Source organism: Cricetulus griseus, chromosome 5 (assembly GCF_003668045.3).
Source record: "Cricetulus griseus strain 17A/GY chromosome 5, alternate assembly CriGri-PICRH-1.0, whole genome shotgun sequence".
Taxonomy (NCBI): domain Eukaryota; kingdom Metazoa; phylum Chordata; class Mammalia; order Rodentia; family Cricetidae; genus Cricetulus; species Cricetulus griseus.
In genome coordinates, this window is record NC_048598.1 from 105,936,786 (window position 1) to 105,954,956 (window position 18,171).

At 43.1% G+C, this 18,171-nt stretch overlaps 1 protein-coding gene and 1 long non-coding RNA gene across 10 annotated transcripts in view; both read left to right on the plus strand.

The window, feature by feature from the left end:
• Nucleotides 1-18,171, plus strand: part of Efcab11 (EF-hand calcium binding domain 11) — a 185,256-nt gene that overhangs the window by 121,353 nt on the left and 45,732 nt on the right. The window lies entirely within an intron of this gene.
• LOC118239026 lies at nucleotides 1,708-16,531 on the plus strand. Of its 4 annotated transcripts, XR_004770381.1 has the most exons (4): nucleotides 1,708-11,011; nucleotides 11,226-11,272; nucleotides 14,525-14,575; nucleotides 14,668-16,531. It is a non-coding gene; the product is annotated as an uncharacterized LOC118239026 (long non-coding RNA). The 4 variants fall into 4 exon arrangements; XR_004770380.1 differs by having other exon boundaries at nucleotides 14,525-16,531; XR_004770379.1 differs by having other exon boundaries at nucleotides 11,226-16,531.

Sequence of the window (18,171 nt, forward strand, 5' to 3'; positions counted from 1 at the left end):
TGATGAACAATCCCATGTGCCCTGGCACCATACCCAAACCATGGTAGTTTATAATCAGTTTGCCAACTGTACACTAAAAGTAATAAAACAACATAACCTTTTAGAGTTAGAACTTATATTTTCCAGTTTTAGCTTCTAATCAGTTTTTCATTTTGTGGTTTAACATTAGTACTTACAGCAATAGGTTTTACATTTTTGTTTTCACCTCCGAGTTGCCAAAAATAAAATGAGTTTCACTGGATTTTGGGGATGGGGTGATGGAGTGGAGAGGGAAATACTTCCATTTGCTAAGTGTGGCAGAAGAGGGATGGTAGAAGTAACCCTGAAAACCCAAGATCCAAATAGTTTGTGTGGTTTCCTCAGAGCTGTGGTCCCTGACATACTGGGTTCAGTTTATAGCTGTAATGGATGTTGATGTTCTAAAAAACAGTGTTTAATAATTTACGGAGACATTTGTGGAGGCCATGAAGCAATGTAACCATCAAAAAAAAAAAAATCATGTGCTGTTTACTTACAAACATTAAGTTTAAAACCACAGAATTTCTCAAAAGAAAGAATATTGGGTTAGAAAACCGATAGCAGCAGATGTTTTATGTTCCATGTATAAACATGAAGGCTTTGCATACTTCTTACTGTGTACCCTCCCAGTCTGCCAAGACTGAGGTCCATGCACAGTAGAGACATTAAGAGACTCTGCTGAAGGCACTAGCAGCAGAGGAGGTAGCTCGAGCCCTCATCTCCCCACTCAAGATCACTCAGCATATTCTCAGGCCAGAGAATGAAGCAGAAGACTGACTCATGGAGCAGTTAAAGCTGGCAGTGTCTTCTTCATTTTAACAAGATAACTCCACTCATGGCCCGGTTCGTATGCCATTAGGTACAATGAGAAGGTAGAGCTTTCAGTTTTGTTACAAACATCACCATGAAGGATGGCACTGTCAGCAGGGCGTTTGGAGTTGAAGCACTGTGTGGGAGGCAGTTCTGGCTGTGCAGAAAAACATGCTGGAGCAGTTACCCCGAGGAGCTCAGTCTAGGATGTAAGTCAGCATGCTGTCTCTTGCGAGGAAGTCCCACTAGGATAAAGAACATTAGCAGAAATAAACAGTGGGCTTAGTGTTGTACTGAAATTTGGGAGTTAGGTAAAGGCTCATGTGTGCAGTTTTAGATTATTCTCTAGTATCCTGCCACCCTATGGCAGCAGGTCATGAACAGCTGTCACTGAATGCTGAGGTCTAATGATAACGTGGAAGCAGAGTGTTGAAGATGTTGCAAGTTCAAAACAGCTCTCAGTGTTTCTGACTAAGAAGACTACAGTGTGCGGGCTAAGGATGCCACACAATGATAGAGCCTTGCCTCATGTGTGCAAAGTCCTGGTTCAGCTCCCATTGCTTCAAAGATTAAAAAATGAAAGCTGTTGAGAAAATGGTTTGGCCTCAGTTTGTTGGCTACACAAACTGGGCAAGCAGGATTGCTTAGTGTCTCAGGGTTTCTATTGCTGTGGAAAGAGACCATGGCCACTGCAACTCTTATAAAGGAAGATGTTTAATTGGGGTGGCTCTCTTGTAGTTCAGAGGTTTAGTCTGTTATCATCATGGTGGGAAGCAAGGCAGCATATAGGCAGACATGGTGTCAGAGAAGGAGCTGAGAGTTCTTACATCTTGACTCACAGGCAACAGGAAGTGGACTAAGACTCTTGGGTGTGGCTTGAGCACATATGAGATCTCAAAGCCCCCCCTCCACAGTGACACACTTCCTCCAATAAATACCTACTCCAACAAAGCCACACCTTCTAATAGTGCCACTCCCTTTGGGTGTCATTTGATAGCTGTTGTATTTGTTAAACTATTTTACACACACACAATATATATATTGTGGGGTGTGTGTGCACATTTGTAGCATTGAGCATATGTGGAGGTTAGGAACAACTTTTGGAACACGGTTCTGCACCATATGGGTCCTGGGGATGGAACTCTAATGGTCAGGCTTGGTGACAGGCACCCATACCCGGAGCCATCTCACCATCCCTTGAGCCCGCTTCAATTATTTTTGGTGGTCTTTACACTTCCATTTAATGAAGAAGATCAGCATACGTTTTCAAGGGCAGAAAAGATGAAAGGACAAACATAAGTGGGAGTTTGGAAGGATTGTTTGTACTGCTTGTTCTGATGTGTGCCTAACTCCTGCCAATCATCAGTGGTGAGAGGGGTGGTCTTGACACAGCCAGCACTGAACACTTTAGGTGTGAGAAAGCTCCCCAAATTCCTCTTTCCATCAAAAGAAATCTATGCCTTTAATAGCCGAGGCATTTGGAATGCATTATTTTCTTGGAAAGGTCATTTACCCTAACTGTTAAGTTGTAGGGTAGATTGTTGGGATGGATCCTGCTGAGGCCCTGGACTTGGGAAGTGCTCAGGTAGTAACACTTGTTCTATTTTAAGTAATTAAAAAAAAAAAACTTAGCTGACTGAAATTGCCCTAAAATCCTTTTGGCTCTAAAATCCCTTCTGTTCTGGGAGACTCGTTTATTTCATATTCTTATTAAAGGAAAGCATGGAAACAGTTTAGATGTGTGCTATCCCTCACAAGGAATCTTATTTGCAATCTTACCTAGACTCAGTAGATTACTGAGCAGAAAGCGAGTCAATTTGTCATGTTAAAAACTTTAAATATTACTTTGTTCAAAGCCACACAGGCACTGAATATGAGGACTGGCTTTTCCCCTTAAAATGGAAAAAAATGGAAAGTACAATGAAAAGCCCATATTTTATTGCCTAAGTGGACAAAATAATTTGTAGTTTCATATTCATATCTGTACTACATTATGCTCACCATTAAAGTATTTGTTTATTCCCCTTAACGGATTTATTGCAATAAGATTCCCTGGTTATTAAAGTAATACTATAAAACCACAACTCTCAATGTATTCTCTACTTCATTTTTTTCTTAGAGGCTCATCTATACTAACTTTTTTCAAAGTATCAGCAATGGATGGGAATTGTCTAAAAGGGATCTTCTTCCACAGAGAGTCTAAAGAGCATTGCCTGGTAGGACTCGGGGATAAACTGAGGCTTTTCCTCAAACACATTTGTCTCCCAAGTGCCTCCCATTCCCAGACATGAATCGGTAGCCTCATTTCACACAGGAAAAATAGCCATGGAGCCTGAAACTGCCTCGGTCAATACATCTGAGTGTCCATATGCATCACCTGATACAATTAGCCCCCACAAGACTTTGAACACACATCTAGCTCTTGTCTCTAGTATTATAAGTTGACCATTGCATATTTCCCTTTGAAAGCATAGCACAGTGGCTGGTTATACACCAAAGATCACAAATAGACACCTCAAGTTGAAATTTATTTATTTAGAAGCGTGGTCTCATTTAGCCCAGACCAGCCCCAAATGAAGACGGCCTTGGGTTTGTGATTCTCCTGCTTCCACCCTCCCAAGTTCTGGGATTACAGGTGCATAGTGCCATTTCCGGTTTAAGAAATGATGGGGATCAAACCAAATGGGGCCTTGTGCATGCTAGGCTACCACCCTACCAACAGAGGTACATCCTCAGGCCCTTGAGCTGCAGTTTTTAAAAACAGCTGTTGTATTATACACATAGCTCTGAAGTGGCTCGGTTCCTTTTGTATTACTATAGGAAGACAATGGAGACTGGACGCTATGGAAGAAAAATCTGTTTGAGCTTGTAGTAAGGCCAATCCCAGGCAGCCAGACCTGTTTCCGGAACTCACACAGCAGTGTGAATCCACAAGAGCTGCAAGTTGTGTGCCTCAGGCTATAGAACAGGTCAAATTTCTTTGGCTAGAGAGGTCACAGGGAATCGCTACTGATTTGCCAATGGATGTGTAATTAAGCTACCTTCTGAATATTAGGTTTATGCCTGTAAACAAGCACAGCTCTCAGGCCTGACTTAGAGAAGCCTTGGGGACTCATAACTGGCCAAAGTACTGGGAATAAGTGACTGATTGAGTGCTCAGCTCCAAAAGGGACATCTGTGTCACCCCTTCCAAGCCCAGGAATCAATGCAAGAGAGGAAATTGAAGGACTGTGGAAACCAAAAAAATGGGGAGGAGTGTGGCGGGAGCACGGTCTTCAGGATAGGAAATGGCTGATGCAATCAGGAACACATAGCAGTTATGATTGCTTGCACAGGGCCTAAAGAAAAGGGGGGAGGGAGGGAGGGAGAAGATATGAGGGTAGGAAAGAAACAAATTGGGAAGAATCAGATTGGTGGGAATGGGAAGGGCAAAGGTACCTGAGGGAGGATGTTATCACAGTGTATTATATAAGCATATAATACTGTTGGTTAAAAAATAGTAATAACATGGTAAGAGGCCCGCACTTCTCCATTTGGGGAGCATACCACATTCAAGCCACAGTAGTGGCTTTTGGTCAAACAAACAAACAAACAAACAAACAAACAAAAAATTCTAGTTTCAGTCCTGTACATGAAATGGAAGTCCTATATTCCATACAACTTTAACAGATGGAAGATGTGCTCTGTAAACGAGTTCACATGTCAGAAAGTAGCTCCAGTGCTCATGAAAGTGTATAATGACGGTTTGTGCCAAGAGTCCGTAAGGCAACTTCAGGAAAGATGGGCGTGGAGGAAGCAGCTGGGAGGGTTTTTAAGTGTCGGCCTTCAGAATCAGACCACCCTACCATCATAGTCAGTGAGGCTGGGGCATGCTCTCAGAAACACATCTCTCCTCTGCCTTCTCCAGAGCCTTCTCGTTAGGTCCCTTCTCCCTGAGGTGCAGTTCCCAGTAATGGGAGGAAGGAAACACAGTTGACCCTTCCAGTCCTCTTGTCATTCTCCGAGGGTCACCACAGTACACTTATTCTTCTCTCTGCTCCTCTGCTGCTGGCTCTTGTTTCTCACCACCACCACCCCCACTATATTGTATTCCATTGACAATAAACAGCTTCAGCTTCCAGCCCCTTACCCAAAACTCAGCTCTATCCTTCTAGGACCCCCTTGCAGTCTTAATGGTCCTCATAACACCATTCCTTTTCCTTTGTTTCTCTGGTCCTAAAGACGATGGAGGCTTCATGAACTAATAGTTACTACTTTCTTGAAAGACTAACTGCAGAGTCCACTTTTTGCCCTTTTATCCCCGTTACCTATCTTCCTTGCCCATTTCTTGCATAAAATTCCTTCTATTAAACTAGTTTTGATTCCCAGCTGACAGAATCAGTGGCACCATGGTGGTCCCAGGTGGTGTCTGGGAATGGTGTCCCAAATGCCATGCTCAGCAGCGGCTCGCCAGCCCAAGATGGAATGTTAGTAATCTGTGTCACGCAGTGACACCATGATTAATCACACCATCCCCTGTGGTTGATTGTGATGAAGTGCCGGGAGCAAGTAACTCGCTGGACCAGGTGGCTGCCGCAGTTAAATGTTACAATAGTAATAGTGATGTCCAAGAGACGGGCATGAGATGGCTAGTTCTAACTCTGTTCACGTTTTTTTTTTTTTTTTTGTAGAAAAAAAATATGATAAACTCAAATCTAAACACACAGTAGAAGTCAGCTGTGACAAATATCAAATGTTTCGGCTCTTCTCTCCACTGCTACTGTCCTCCTTCCTCGAATGTAATTTTGTAGCAACTTCCCAGGCCCAGTTTGCCCGGCTTATAATCCGTTTTTTACACAGTGACCAAAGAACCTTAAAGCCAACGCCTGTGCTCAGAACCTCCAGTGACATCCTACTGCATTTCCAATAAAATTAACCCCTTTGACCTCATCTCAAGCTGTTTCCCTCCTTTCCATAGCCTTGTCTGTCTAGCTGTCTCTGCCCTGGGGCTCCCCTATAATAGAATTCTCTTTTCTTAGGACGTGGTTCCTCTTCTGTGTATGACTGTGTCTCACCATTCATACATATATTCTATATTCTTGTCTATCCTCACTAAACTGCACTCCATTAAAACACAGGTGTCTTTCTCTTAGCTACTGTATTCTCAGGCCCCTGTACCAGTTCCTGTCACCTTAGTTCATGACTGGTGTCATATTAGGCTTTACCTGACAACTTGATGCAGACACAACACCTGGGAAGAGAGACTCTCAACTGAAGAACTTCCCAGATCAGATTGGCCCACACCATGTTTGGTTTGTGTGTGGGGAGGGGGTTGTTTTCTTAGTTGCTAATTGATGTACATCCCACTGTGGGCAGTGCCACACCTAGGCAGATGGGTCTGGGCTATATAAGGAAGGTAGTTGAGCAAGCTGTGTTTCTCGGCCTCAAGGCCCTGTCTTGAGTGCCTTCCAGATTACTTTTGGTCAGAAAATTAGTCACAGCAACAGAAAAACAAACTAGAGCAACTCATAATATTGAATGAATAATCCTGGGAAACAATTTTCCTCACATTAACTTTCAGTTTCAACTGTGAGCGCTTTAAGCACACAGAAGGTAAAGTACCTAGATACCTGGCTGGCCTCATTTAGCATATTTTGACATTTTGCCCTATTTAAGTCCCGTTGCACTTTCTTAAGAAATTAAATGTAGGATAAAAGTTTTCACCTCACCTAAATTTGGCATTATTAGTATCAATTATATACATTCCCTCTTAGTATTTTTTTTAAGTTTTTAAATTTTATCTTATTATTTTATGTATATGAGTGTCTTGTCTAGATGGATGGATGTGCACTGTGCACGAGCCAGGTACCTGTGAAGTTCTGAAAAGGGCACCAGATCCCTTTGGGACCAGAGGTACAGATGGTTACAAGTCACCATGTGGGTGTTAAGAATCAAGCCCTTGTCGACTGCAATGGCAACAAGCATTCTTAGCCTCTGAGGCAAGTCCCTGGACTTCCCTGATATTTTTAACAACTCTAGCATCTGTCCAGCCTTCCTGCCTACACATCCTGTGTGCTGGGGTGACAGGCCTGTACCACCACTCCCATCTTATGTGGTACTGGGGATTGAACCCAGGGCTGTGTGCATCCTAGGCAAGCACAGCCCCGTATTACTTTCGGTCTTAGTACAGACATGTTACTCTTTCCCCAGCTGGTGTAAATAGCAGTTTATCAATTTCGCTGTTCCTTTAGAAGAACCATTGTCCTGTTTCATTTATTTTCTCTATTTTCCATTTTCTATTTCATTGATTTGTCTGTTATTGTTTCTTTGCACTTATTTTTATTTACTTGCTTCATATTTTTGTCTTCTAATGGCTTTTAAGCATTGATTTTAATCTTTTTATTTCTCTCCATTTCTTTCAGAAGCATCCTATATATATATACATACATATATATGCACATATATATTTATCTCTGTTAGTTGGCTTTTCATCACTTGACAAAGGTACCTTTAAAAAAAATTGGCTTAAGGAAGGAAAGCTTTGTATTTATTTCATGGTTTAAGCCTTCTGTCTGTGGCCACATGGTCATGAAGAATCAGAAGATCATGTCAGGGAACATAGTGAAGCCAAATGCCTTAACCTCAGGATGGCAAGGGAGCAGGGTGAGGTCAGGATAGACCATTCCTGGGCATGGTCCTCCCCCAGCCGCTTCTCCTGGTGGCTCATCTGATTCCCACCACCTCCTGATCCATTCAGCTGTAAGCATAGAGCAGTCCACTAATGACATCAGAGCCTGCTGACAAGTCACTTCCCCAAAGCCTGGCCATAAATGCTGCTGAACAGCCTTCTTCAGCTCCTGAGCCTTAGAGGGACATTTCAGACCCAAGCACTACCAGACCCACAGGCTACAGATTTGCATATAGTATATTTGCGTTGTCACTTAATCCAAGAGACTTTGTAATCCTCAGTTGTTTTCTTCTTTGACCCACAGGTTATTGTGTAATGCCTTGTTGAGGGCTGAGTGTGTAGTTTACCCAGCATGCCCAAAGCCCTGGGTTCAGCCTCTTACCACACCTGCAATCCACTTGCAATGTCTTTGATATTTTATTTTTAATTTATTTACTTATTTTTATTACATATACAATGTTCTGTCTGCATATTTGCATGCACACCAGAAGAGGGCACCAGATCATATGATAGATGGTTGTGAGCCACCATGTGGTTGCTGGGAATTGAACTCAGGACCTCTGGAAGAGCAGTCCAGTGCTCTTAAACTTTGAGCCATCTCTCCAGCCCCCAAACATTCAGGACTAGGGGGTATGAAGAAGCCAAGTGAGTTTTTTTGTTTGTTTGTTTTGTTTTTTGTTTTTTCAAGACAGGTTTTCTCTATGGCTTTGGAGCCTGTCCTGGAACTCTGTAGACCAGTCTGGCCTCAAACTCACAAACATCCGCTGGCCTCTACCTCCTGAGTGCTGGAATTAAAGGCATGCGCCACCATCGCCACCATCTCGATATTTTAAATAGCAAGTCTAAATGCCCACTTCATACACATGTATTTTTCTTCTACATCTGAGAACTCTTAGGTTAAAATGTTTGGCTCTGATTTTTATTTTATTTTGTGACAGAAAAGTAAGTTTCTGTTTCTGAGCATTGTTTAGGAACACAGCAGACATGGTAGGTAGCACCTGCCTGTAATCCCAGCTCTCAGAGGCTTGAGGCAGGAGGATGGTGAAGTCAAGGGCATCCTGGGCTACATAAACTCAACAGTTCTCCTTACTTTTCACACTGAGGGTTTCATGTATTTGTATCACCCATGGTCCTATTTCTAAATCCTCGATTTGGTCCCGTTGATCGAGAGTTTTGAAGCCAGCCACGTGCTTTTCATGTGGGTTGCTTTGTGACTCACTCTGGTATCTTCTATGACAAGTTCTTCCTTATTCTCCCCAGTAATCTCTGATATGAATGTCAGAGTTTACTGTGTAATAAGTACACTGTTATATTACTTTTTCTGAATTTTTCTGAATCTGTAAAATAACTTGAAAAATTATGATGTTTGCAATATTTTATTTTTCCATAAAAATGTTTGTAGTTGCATTTATCTTGGGCTTATGCTAGATTACCAAGTAAATGATAAGTAAAAATGTGTTAAGACACATTTCTAACTTCAAAATGAAAATTTTAATAGTTGTTACAGAATATGTAACTTTTAACTTTTAGAATATGTATTCTGTTTCTGAATTCCAAAGTTTCTAAAATTCTTTGTAGACCAGCATTTCTGGGCAGTCACTCAGGCCTGCATTACACAGCAGACACAGGGTCAGTAATCTTCCCTTTGTGTTGATATTTCTTATTTGGTTTTCCTGCCCATCATAAGGGTAAGAGCTCCTAACAGTTTAGCAAAGAAAACTCAGGATAAAGAGTATCTGCCATCTCAGACACTTAGGAGGCTGAAGCAGGAAGCTCAAAGGTTCATGTCCTGCCTGGGCTTTAAAACAAGCTCAGGGTCAGTGAAGGCAACCAAAGAGCCCCTATCTCAGAGTACCTAGTAAAGAAGGGGCTGCAGATCCCGCTCAATGGTAGAGTTATTGGCCCAGATTAGACAACGCCTGTGATCAGTCCCCAGTGATGGGAACAAAACACGTGTTGTGTTTTGCTGTTACACCACTACTGTCTGCCTGCATTGAGAGTAGCATTGGCTTCTTATTTTACCAGTTTTGTTTGCTTCTCCGAACTTGAAAGTCTGGGATGTATGTTTTAGTCCCTCCCCCACCCCCCCACTCCCTACCCCCACCCCCCACCCTCACCCCCTGCCCGCCGCCCGTGTGAAAGCCAAAATTTGTTGTGGGAATATCTGACTCAGTCTAACTTGTCTCATGAGGCACAGTCTCTCACAGAACCTTACAGACTGAGCCAGCCTAGTTAGCCAGCAGGCCCCCACAATCTACCTGTCCCCAGCCCACAGCCTTTGGATCATCGGCACCCGTGGCTTTTTAACATGGGTGCTGGGATCTGAACTCAAGTTCTCAGCGATCACTTTACAAAATGGACCATCTCTCCAGCCCAACACTTCCTTTTAATCCTTTTCAACATGCCAAGACTTATTACAAGCACTCCTAAAGCATACTAAGAACATGTGAAGAACATCTTTCCTCTACAGTTACTTTCCATTTCAACACAGAGCCTTTTTTTTTTAAATCTTTTGTTCCAAACTTTGAAAGATTTCCCATTTGAGTGGATGTTGGTACCCATTGCGCGAAGCTCTTCAGACTTTATATTCTCCTGCATCAGCTCCATCTCAAACCCGCTCATTCTCCTTTTGCCTTTGTTCTGTCTTTCCTGAAATCTGTTTTCCTAATTAAACCACCAAATCAGTCATAACTGTAATCTTCAGAAGGTTCCAAGAACATAGTTCATTTCCTCACCCTTGATCCCATCTCTGATTTATAGCTGTCTATGTAGTATTAATTAAGACAGATTTCATAATGAAATTCCTCTCATTATGATACCAGTGCTCCTGGTAAACTCGAATCTTGCTAAGGGCTCTTTTCTTAAGCACGATCCCGCATCCGTGAGGAAAAAACATAATTAGGGCCTCTAATGGAAAGTTTTTAGATGCGCACTCACTACGTAATTTTCAAGCACTGTTTTGAAATGTTTCGTGCTTTCTTTTCCCTCCCCCGGGTTCTGAGAATGTTTCCCTGTGCTGTGCTGTGGCACTCTGGGGAGGACATGTGACATGATTGCCAAGTTCAGGGCTGGGATCTTTGTGACTCACTCAGCCCAGAATTTGCATGGCTATGGAAAAAGCTTCGGGATGACTGCTCAATAAAGTGATCCTAACTGCATACTTATCCCCATCCCCACTTCAGCTCAGAATGGCCAAGAGGTTGGGAAGGGGGCATGAGGGTCCTTCCTCATTTCTAGAACCACAGGCAGATGTAGAGAGAGCTTTCAAATGGCCAGCACTATTCTACAACCTAGCTTTTACTCCTGTGTAAAGTGGGACCAAGATGATTTTTGATGTGGGTCGTAAGATCTCCAAAAGGCCAGAAATAGTGTCTGGCAAGAGCACTGGGATCCAGTTTCCTGTCCTAGTTGGGAAAGTAGCTTGGTGCTTCTGAGAGTTCTCTAAGGTCCTTGAAGAAAATGACCATGAGTCACTGACTGGGGAGAAAGCTGGAATTTGGAAGCCCAATAAGGCAGGTTAGTAGGGGCCTTTCTCCCAGTATACCTGACCTCAGGGTGCTGGGGAGGGAGGGTGAAGGGGTGGGCACAGTGAAGCACTGGAGAAGTCTTATCTCAGGGCATCTGTACTCCAAAGAGTGTGGCACTGGACACAGGCTCTGCATTGTTTTTATGCCTGCTGTTTGATTCAGAATTCTTGCAAGTATTCTCAGTGTTTTCTCTCATCCCCCAGAACCTGTCTTCAGTGAAACCTCCAGTATTTGTTACTAACGACTCCCGGTGAGTCACGTGGCCAGGCCACACAATCTATGGAGGAAACTGGCGGAGAAGGATGTACCAAGACAGCATTCCTTCTCTGTCAAATGTTCCTGCTCAAATTCTGTCTAGAGCATCCATTTCTTTCCTCCCATCTTTATAAACTCATAAAGCCTGAGTGCTAGCTGCCTTTCCTTTGTTGTCCGTTACCCTCAGGATGATTTTTACCAAATATGAACATTCCCTCGGCTGTCACCCATAGACGCTGATGGGAAGAGTGTGTGTGTGTGTGTGTGTGTGTGTGTGTGTGTGTGTGTGTGTGTGTGTGTGTGTGTGTGTATACTGTGGTAACAAGTGCTCCTTGGGGAATATTCTGGAACCATGGAAAAGGCTGCCCAACCAAAGGTGGTGATTGCTCACATTTTGGCTCTTTCTTCCTTTTCTGTGTCCAAGTTTTCTATTGTTAAAATAAGCTAAAGCTTTGTTCATGGTGCCTTTCAATCATACCTCAGCTTTGCTGTATAAATAGCGCTGCAATAAACATATGTCTCTATGTTTTCTGATTATTTCCACAGACGTTTCTAGATGTTGACACGGAGCACTAGAGAGCTGGGCTTACTTTATCATCATTACGATTCTGATGCTTCTTGCCCAGTGGCCTGATTTATGGATCCCACTGCCTTAGCCCCACAGTGTGTGCCTGTCTCCCTGCTCTTGCCAATGACTGGCCCCGATTTAGTTTTCTAGACCTTTGCTAACGTAAAGGGAAAATATTACTTCACTTTTGTGTTTTATTTTACTGATTTTTATGGCTGACATTAAAAAGTCTTCACATCCCTACCAGCGCTTTTTCTTCCCTTTTCTCTCTTTTGTCTGTTTGTATCTTCTGCCCGTTTTGTCTCCCTTAGTCGAATTTTTACATTTCTACTTTTTAAATTCTTTTTAATTCTTTGTATACATACAGTGTGTCTTGATTGTATTCACACCCCTCCCATGCCTCCCAGATCCACCCCCACCCCACCCCCCACTTCACGTTTTTTGGGTTGTTTTTGTTTTTAGAGAGACTATTACAGGATGTATCATGGTCCTCTGGCAATGACAGACTCTCTCTGCCCCCAGAGCCTTAACTGCAGACATTACAGTCAGATGATCTCTACCTTTTGACCAGTTGTGGACCTCTTTAGTAGTCTCTGCCTGCCACAAAAAGCAGCTCCTTTGGTGAGTGGTGAGGGCTCCACTTATCTGTAGATAGAAGGATAAGTATTGAGAATGGGGTTAGAGGTTATACTAGTTTAGGAAAGTGGCGGTAATAGGTTCTCCTCTAAGTTCCATGGCTCACCAGCCACAGCTAGTTTTATAGCACTAGACATAAATTTCCTTGACTGAGTAGGTTTGAAGTCCACTTAGGTAGCTGTCGGTTCTCCCCAGTATGTAAGCGTCACTATTGCACCTTCAGGAATATCTTGTTGTGATGGGTCATTGTTACTGCTGAATAGGACTGTCAGTTGCTTTTCTCCCTTGGAAGGTTGCATGGCTCCTCCCAAGGTGCAAGGGGAGGAGAGCTAGTCTTCTTCAGAAAGGAGGCTTCCAGGTCAGATTTAGACTAGTTCCTTGAAGTCCCATATCCAAAGTCTGTGGTATTGTCAGCAACAGGATCTCACCTTCTTGTCTGGAAGGACATCACTAAGAACAACAGTAGTAGCCTAAATTGTTTAGGGTTTCTTGGGCTCAAACAAATTGAAAGTTTCTCATGGCACTGGGGTTTTCTTCAGATAGTTTATGTTTGGGAGGAAGGAGCATGTGTGTGTGTGTGTGTGTGTGTGTGTGTGTGTGTGTGTGTGTGTGTGTGTGTGTGTGTTTGTGTTGTGTGTTCATACATGTATATGTATTATATGTAATTTTAAGTAAGCATAATATAGTGCCCCGTGGCTTTTTAAAACATCCTTAGTGCTATTTATCCCTCTTCCTTCCCGCTCTCTTCTTTCTCCCCTCCTATCTCCCTCCCCAGGTAAGTCTCTGCCACTGGTTTTTCCCACTTCTCCCTCCATAGCAACTAGGTCTTACTAGTCCCCTCTCTCTGTTTCTGTTTTTATTACAACTAGCTTTCTAGTTTATTGTTTTCATCTCCCTTTTACAGTGCCTTCTTGATGTGCAGATGTTTTACCTTTCTGATTTTATTACAATATTGTTCATTTTATTATTATGTACATGTGTATTTGTGGGCTTACTTTGCTATAGCATATAAGTGGGTGTCAGTAGACAACTTGCAGGAATTAATTCTCTCCTTCCACCATGTGGGTCCCAGGAACAGAACTCAGGTCATCAAGCTTGTCTTGTCAGCTGTCTTACCAGGCCCATTTAAACTTGTGTGTTCAAATCTGTCGTCTTTTCTTTCATAGTTTATTCTATTACATTTATACTAGGTGAATTTTCCTTGCCTTAAGATTTTCTTGGTTGTTATGAATTTTAAAACCCTTTAGCACTTCCATGTATTTGAAATTTAATTTGGTACAGATTGTGGGCTGAAGAGCTAAACACCTTTCTTTCAAATAGTTGTAGCTGGCCAGTTTCCCATGGTGTGTGTGTGTGTGTGTGTGTGTGTGTGTGTGTGTGTGTGTGTGTGTGTGTGTGTTGATCTTATGTGCTATATTGAGTTGGCTTTGTTTTTTTATTTCTTCATTTTTGTTTTGTGTTGTTGTCCAACCAGGGTCAGCCTCTGCTCTACATTCAGCTCTTTTCCATATATGGGGACCTGTCCAGGCTGTCTTGCCCCTTGCACCTTACTCCTATTCCAGAAACATATGGATTCTCACCCCATTTCTTAGTATACATTCTTTTTTATTTTTATTTTTCCTTAGGACATATTCTAAGCCTAATTCTTTATTGTTTTCAAGTTGCTTTCAGCTCAGCTTGCTTGCTTGTTTGTTTTCCAGACAAATGGTAGAATCATTGTGTGTGTGTGTGTGTGTGTGTGTGTGTGTGTGTGTGTGTGTGTGTGTGTGTGTGTTCGAAGTTCCAAAACTCCTTTGGGGTTTTGATGAAAATTACATTCAACCTACAAATTAATTGAGAAGAATTTGGCATCTACAGTGTTGGGTCCTGCCATCCAGGAACATATCCTGCCGTCCCTTCCCATTTTCAAATACCCCTTATATGTCTCAGTGGAATCTTGTAGTTTTCTTTCAGCAAGTTCAACACGTTTCTTATTATGGTATTCCCTGATTCTTTTATTTTGAGTTCTTTTTAAAAATGAAGCCCTCTCCTTCTTTTGTACAGATCACTGTTTTTAATATCACTTTGTCCTCAGTGTTTGCCAAGTCCTGGCAGGTATGTAACAGAAAAACATCTTTCTTCCTTCCCCAGCTCATAAGCCCTGAGCCTTAAAACGAACCAAGCTTAAATGTATTTTCTTTTTATAGATAATAAAACTGAGGTCATGAAAGATAAAATGATGTTTAAGGATCATCTAACATGGTAGGTGAGTGACTATAGATGATTATTTCCAAATGGCTATTTTTTTTACATCAAAGACATGACAAACATAATAAAATTACCCAAAACTATTTTCATTCTCTTCCCTGTATTAGTTTGCTGTGTGGTTGTAACAAATGACCACAGAATTGAGGGCTCAAAGCAATGCCGATTTGTCATCTGTTGAGAATGAGTGATGGCACTGGTAGGCCATCAAGCCTCTGTCACTTCCACTGGCTCCACTTTACCACATGTTCCTGACTTACTTTGGCATTCTGTCCACAGCAAGCACAAGCTCTTTGTCCTGTTCCAAGTTCCATTACTCCACACATTGCACTTCCCAGGATTACAACAAGATGGGGAAGGGCAGGGCCATACAGCCCGAGCAGAGTGTTAGACCCTAGCTTCACAAGCCAGCGGCCGATGTGTTCAGGAGTGAGCTGTGTGGACAACGTGAAGTGGGCAGTGACAGCAGGAAACACACTGAGTCTGAGGGCCGCTGAGGATTTACTGTTGGTCATCTCCTGAGCAAAAGCTATGAGTGGTACACCATGGTGGTCCATGATAAAGGAATAGTTGAGCGTTCCACAGTGTGGGCTGATGTGAACACATCCTGTATGTCTTTGGTCTGCTTTGTTAAGTGATTGAAGTTCAGTGTGTCCAACATATGGTGTTAATAGTTTTTCGTTGTACCATGTTCTGTTGTGTGTCTTGATAGCTGTGGGAAAGTCCAGGTATTGACTTAATCCCAATGTCTGCTGGTTGCTCAGGTGTACAAAGTGCTGAGTTCTTCTGTCTTGACTGTTATCCAGGATAGAGTCACTGAGGGCAAGGCACAGCCTGCTGTGTACATTCTCTGATAGTTCTCCGGGCGTGTCTGTAAGGGGTTGTCTACATTGAGCTGAAATCAGAAGACCTGCCCTGAATGTAACGACCATTGTTCCAGAGGCCTCCCAAAAGAGAAAGTGAACTGAGCAGCAGCAGTCATATCTTTGCATCCTGACTGTGGATGCTGTCTGACCAGCCACCTCAGGCTCCCGACACCACACCTGTCCCATCATACCAGATCTTCCCTCAAGCCATGAGCCGAAATAAGCTGTTCTTTGAATGGCTTCTGTCAGGTACGACAAGGACAACATGCATGGAAAGTTCTGTTTTTCTCTTCCATCTGTAGACTCTTCTGTGCGTCTATTCATGTAGCCAGCACTTAAACTTGTTAAACAGCACTGTGGATCAGACCAGTCCTGGGCACAGCACCGTGAGCAAGGCTTCCGTGCGTGGTCCCTGCCCTTTGAGTGTTCCATAGGCGGAGGAGGAAGAACACTCACAACTACAGGGTTGGGCCAGCCCTCATGTACTGCCACTATATCAAAGAAGCCTGGCTTCCTTTTCTCCTACCACAGGGTGAGACAAATGCTCTGCAGAGCAGGATCATAACGATTATGGACTAAGAATATGGAGCGTGGGGAAACAGGGACATTTCCGTTTCCTATGTTCCTTAAGGTTTTGAAGAGTTCCTGAAATCCTCCCAGTCTTTCTCACTGTGTAGCTAGTAGGCCATATTCTCTAGAAGGGCGGGCACACTGGGCACACTGGGAAGCAGGTGACTATCAGGACCTGCCCAATTCAGACTCTCCCCCCAAACATTTAGAGGATCCCCTGCCTCCTCGTCTAGGAGAGCAAAACCAGCTGAACTTTCTCCCACACAGTCTCTTGGTTTTGTTCTCTGATACCCTCATACTCGACTGCTGTGCCTCTGAGCTTGAGCATAATGTAAATACTTAATTTGTTTAATAAATATCCTGAAATGGCCTCTTGGAGTTGTTACTAGAAGGGCACGAACCTTTTAAGTCACTTAGCCAGCACAGATCAACACTTAATGTCCTTAATGATGAGCGTGATCTTCTTTAGTGGCTGAAACGCTCCGTAATCAATGATGTGGCCCTGCCTGGAGGCAGGAGAAACTAGATAATGGGCAGAGAATGTCATGCTGGATCGGGCTGGTAATTTGAATCCCTGAAATCGGTATTAGTGTGGCAATTTATGGGAGAGCAGTTTCTTCCCAAGGCTAGGAAGGGCCCCCCAACATCTCTAATGTCCCTTCATGATTTGCACACTATTGAAGCCCCTGGTGAGCCGGTGTCTGCTCTCAGCCTAAAGCCTCAGAGTCATCTCCTCCTCACTCTGCCGGCCTCAGCAGGAAGCTCAGTGCTAGGCTGTAGGGGAGAGGCCTGTCTGGAGTGGGGGGCAGGGGAGGGGCCACACATCATTTACAGTCTGTGAGACTGCCCTAGGCCACAGTTCTTTTTTTCCCTCCACCTCCACACTAGCTTTGAGAATTACATTATTGCAGGAATAGAAAACAAGTCCATGCCTGTGATCTCAGCATTTAGGAGGCTAAAGTGGGAAGATCTTGAGTTCAAAACCAGCCTGGGCTACACGGAACCCTATGTCAACATAAAATAGGGCTAGTGACACAGCTTGGCTTTAGGACACTAGCTTAGCTACTTCAAGACCCTAGTTCAGCTGGAGGGAAGGAGGGAGCTTTTCTAGCTATTAAATTAAGAAGCTTCCAGGGGCCAGTCTTTGGATGTCCCCTCTTGCACTTCGACCGGGGATGTGATTGGCCATACCACATTCCCTGTATGTGTCATAATTCTCTAAATGCTTGTAATGCCCTCTGACCTCTCGTCTCTCTGGATCGACATCCCATTTGGTGTGACTTTTTAGTAACAGGGAGCCTTCATTAATAGAATACTTCTGATAATTTGAGGGAATTATTTTGTTATGAAATGATTCCGTTTCATGATGTTTATTGTTGTCTGCAGGCCCAGAATTTCTAAATGCTAGGAGCATGCTATAAATGAAACATAAATAATGTATTGTAACTTTGCTGCACTAAAGCCAGACCCCCCATCAGCCCACCAGTGTACATCCTTGAAAAATGGGCCAAAGTGTAAAAATCTACTTTCCCAAATGTATTATTTAAAACTAAAGATTTTTTATATCTCCTTTTCTTACAGGGGGGAGGGGCAGATAAAACTTGACTTCTCCTAGTTTTACAATAAACTTTCTGTAACCAAGCTGTATGGAGTAAATGATTTGAATTTCTGGTGAGTCTTTGCTGGCCCTGGATGAGAGTGTTTTTGAGAATCTGGCTGTGCCAGTCCTTGGCGGGTTGGTAATATCTTGGACCCTTCTTTGAAACATGGTATTCTAGTAGCATCCCATTGCTGGAATTATAGGGAGGCTGGAAATGTAGCCTCACTGCCGTACTGTAAGGAGGAACAGAGACTTTTGTTGGCAAGCAGACTCTACCATTATGTGAGTTTCCCCATCCCAAGCTGTGTAGCCAGTTACCAAAGCTTCCACTCTTACAGCCATGTTTCATCCCACCAACTCCAAACATCTCATGTGACCTTTGCTAAATCCCTGTATCACATTTCAGAATG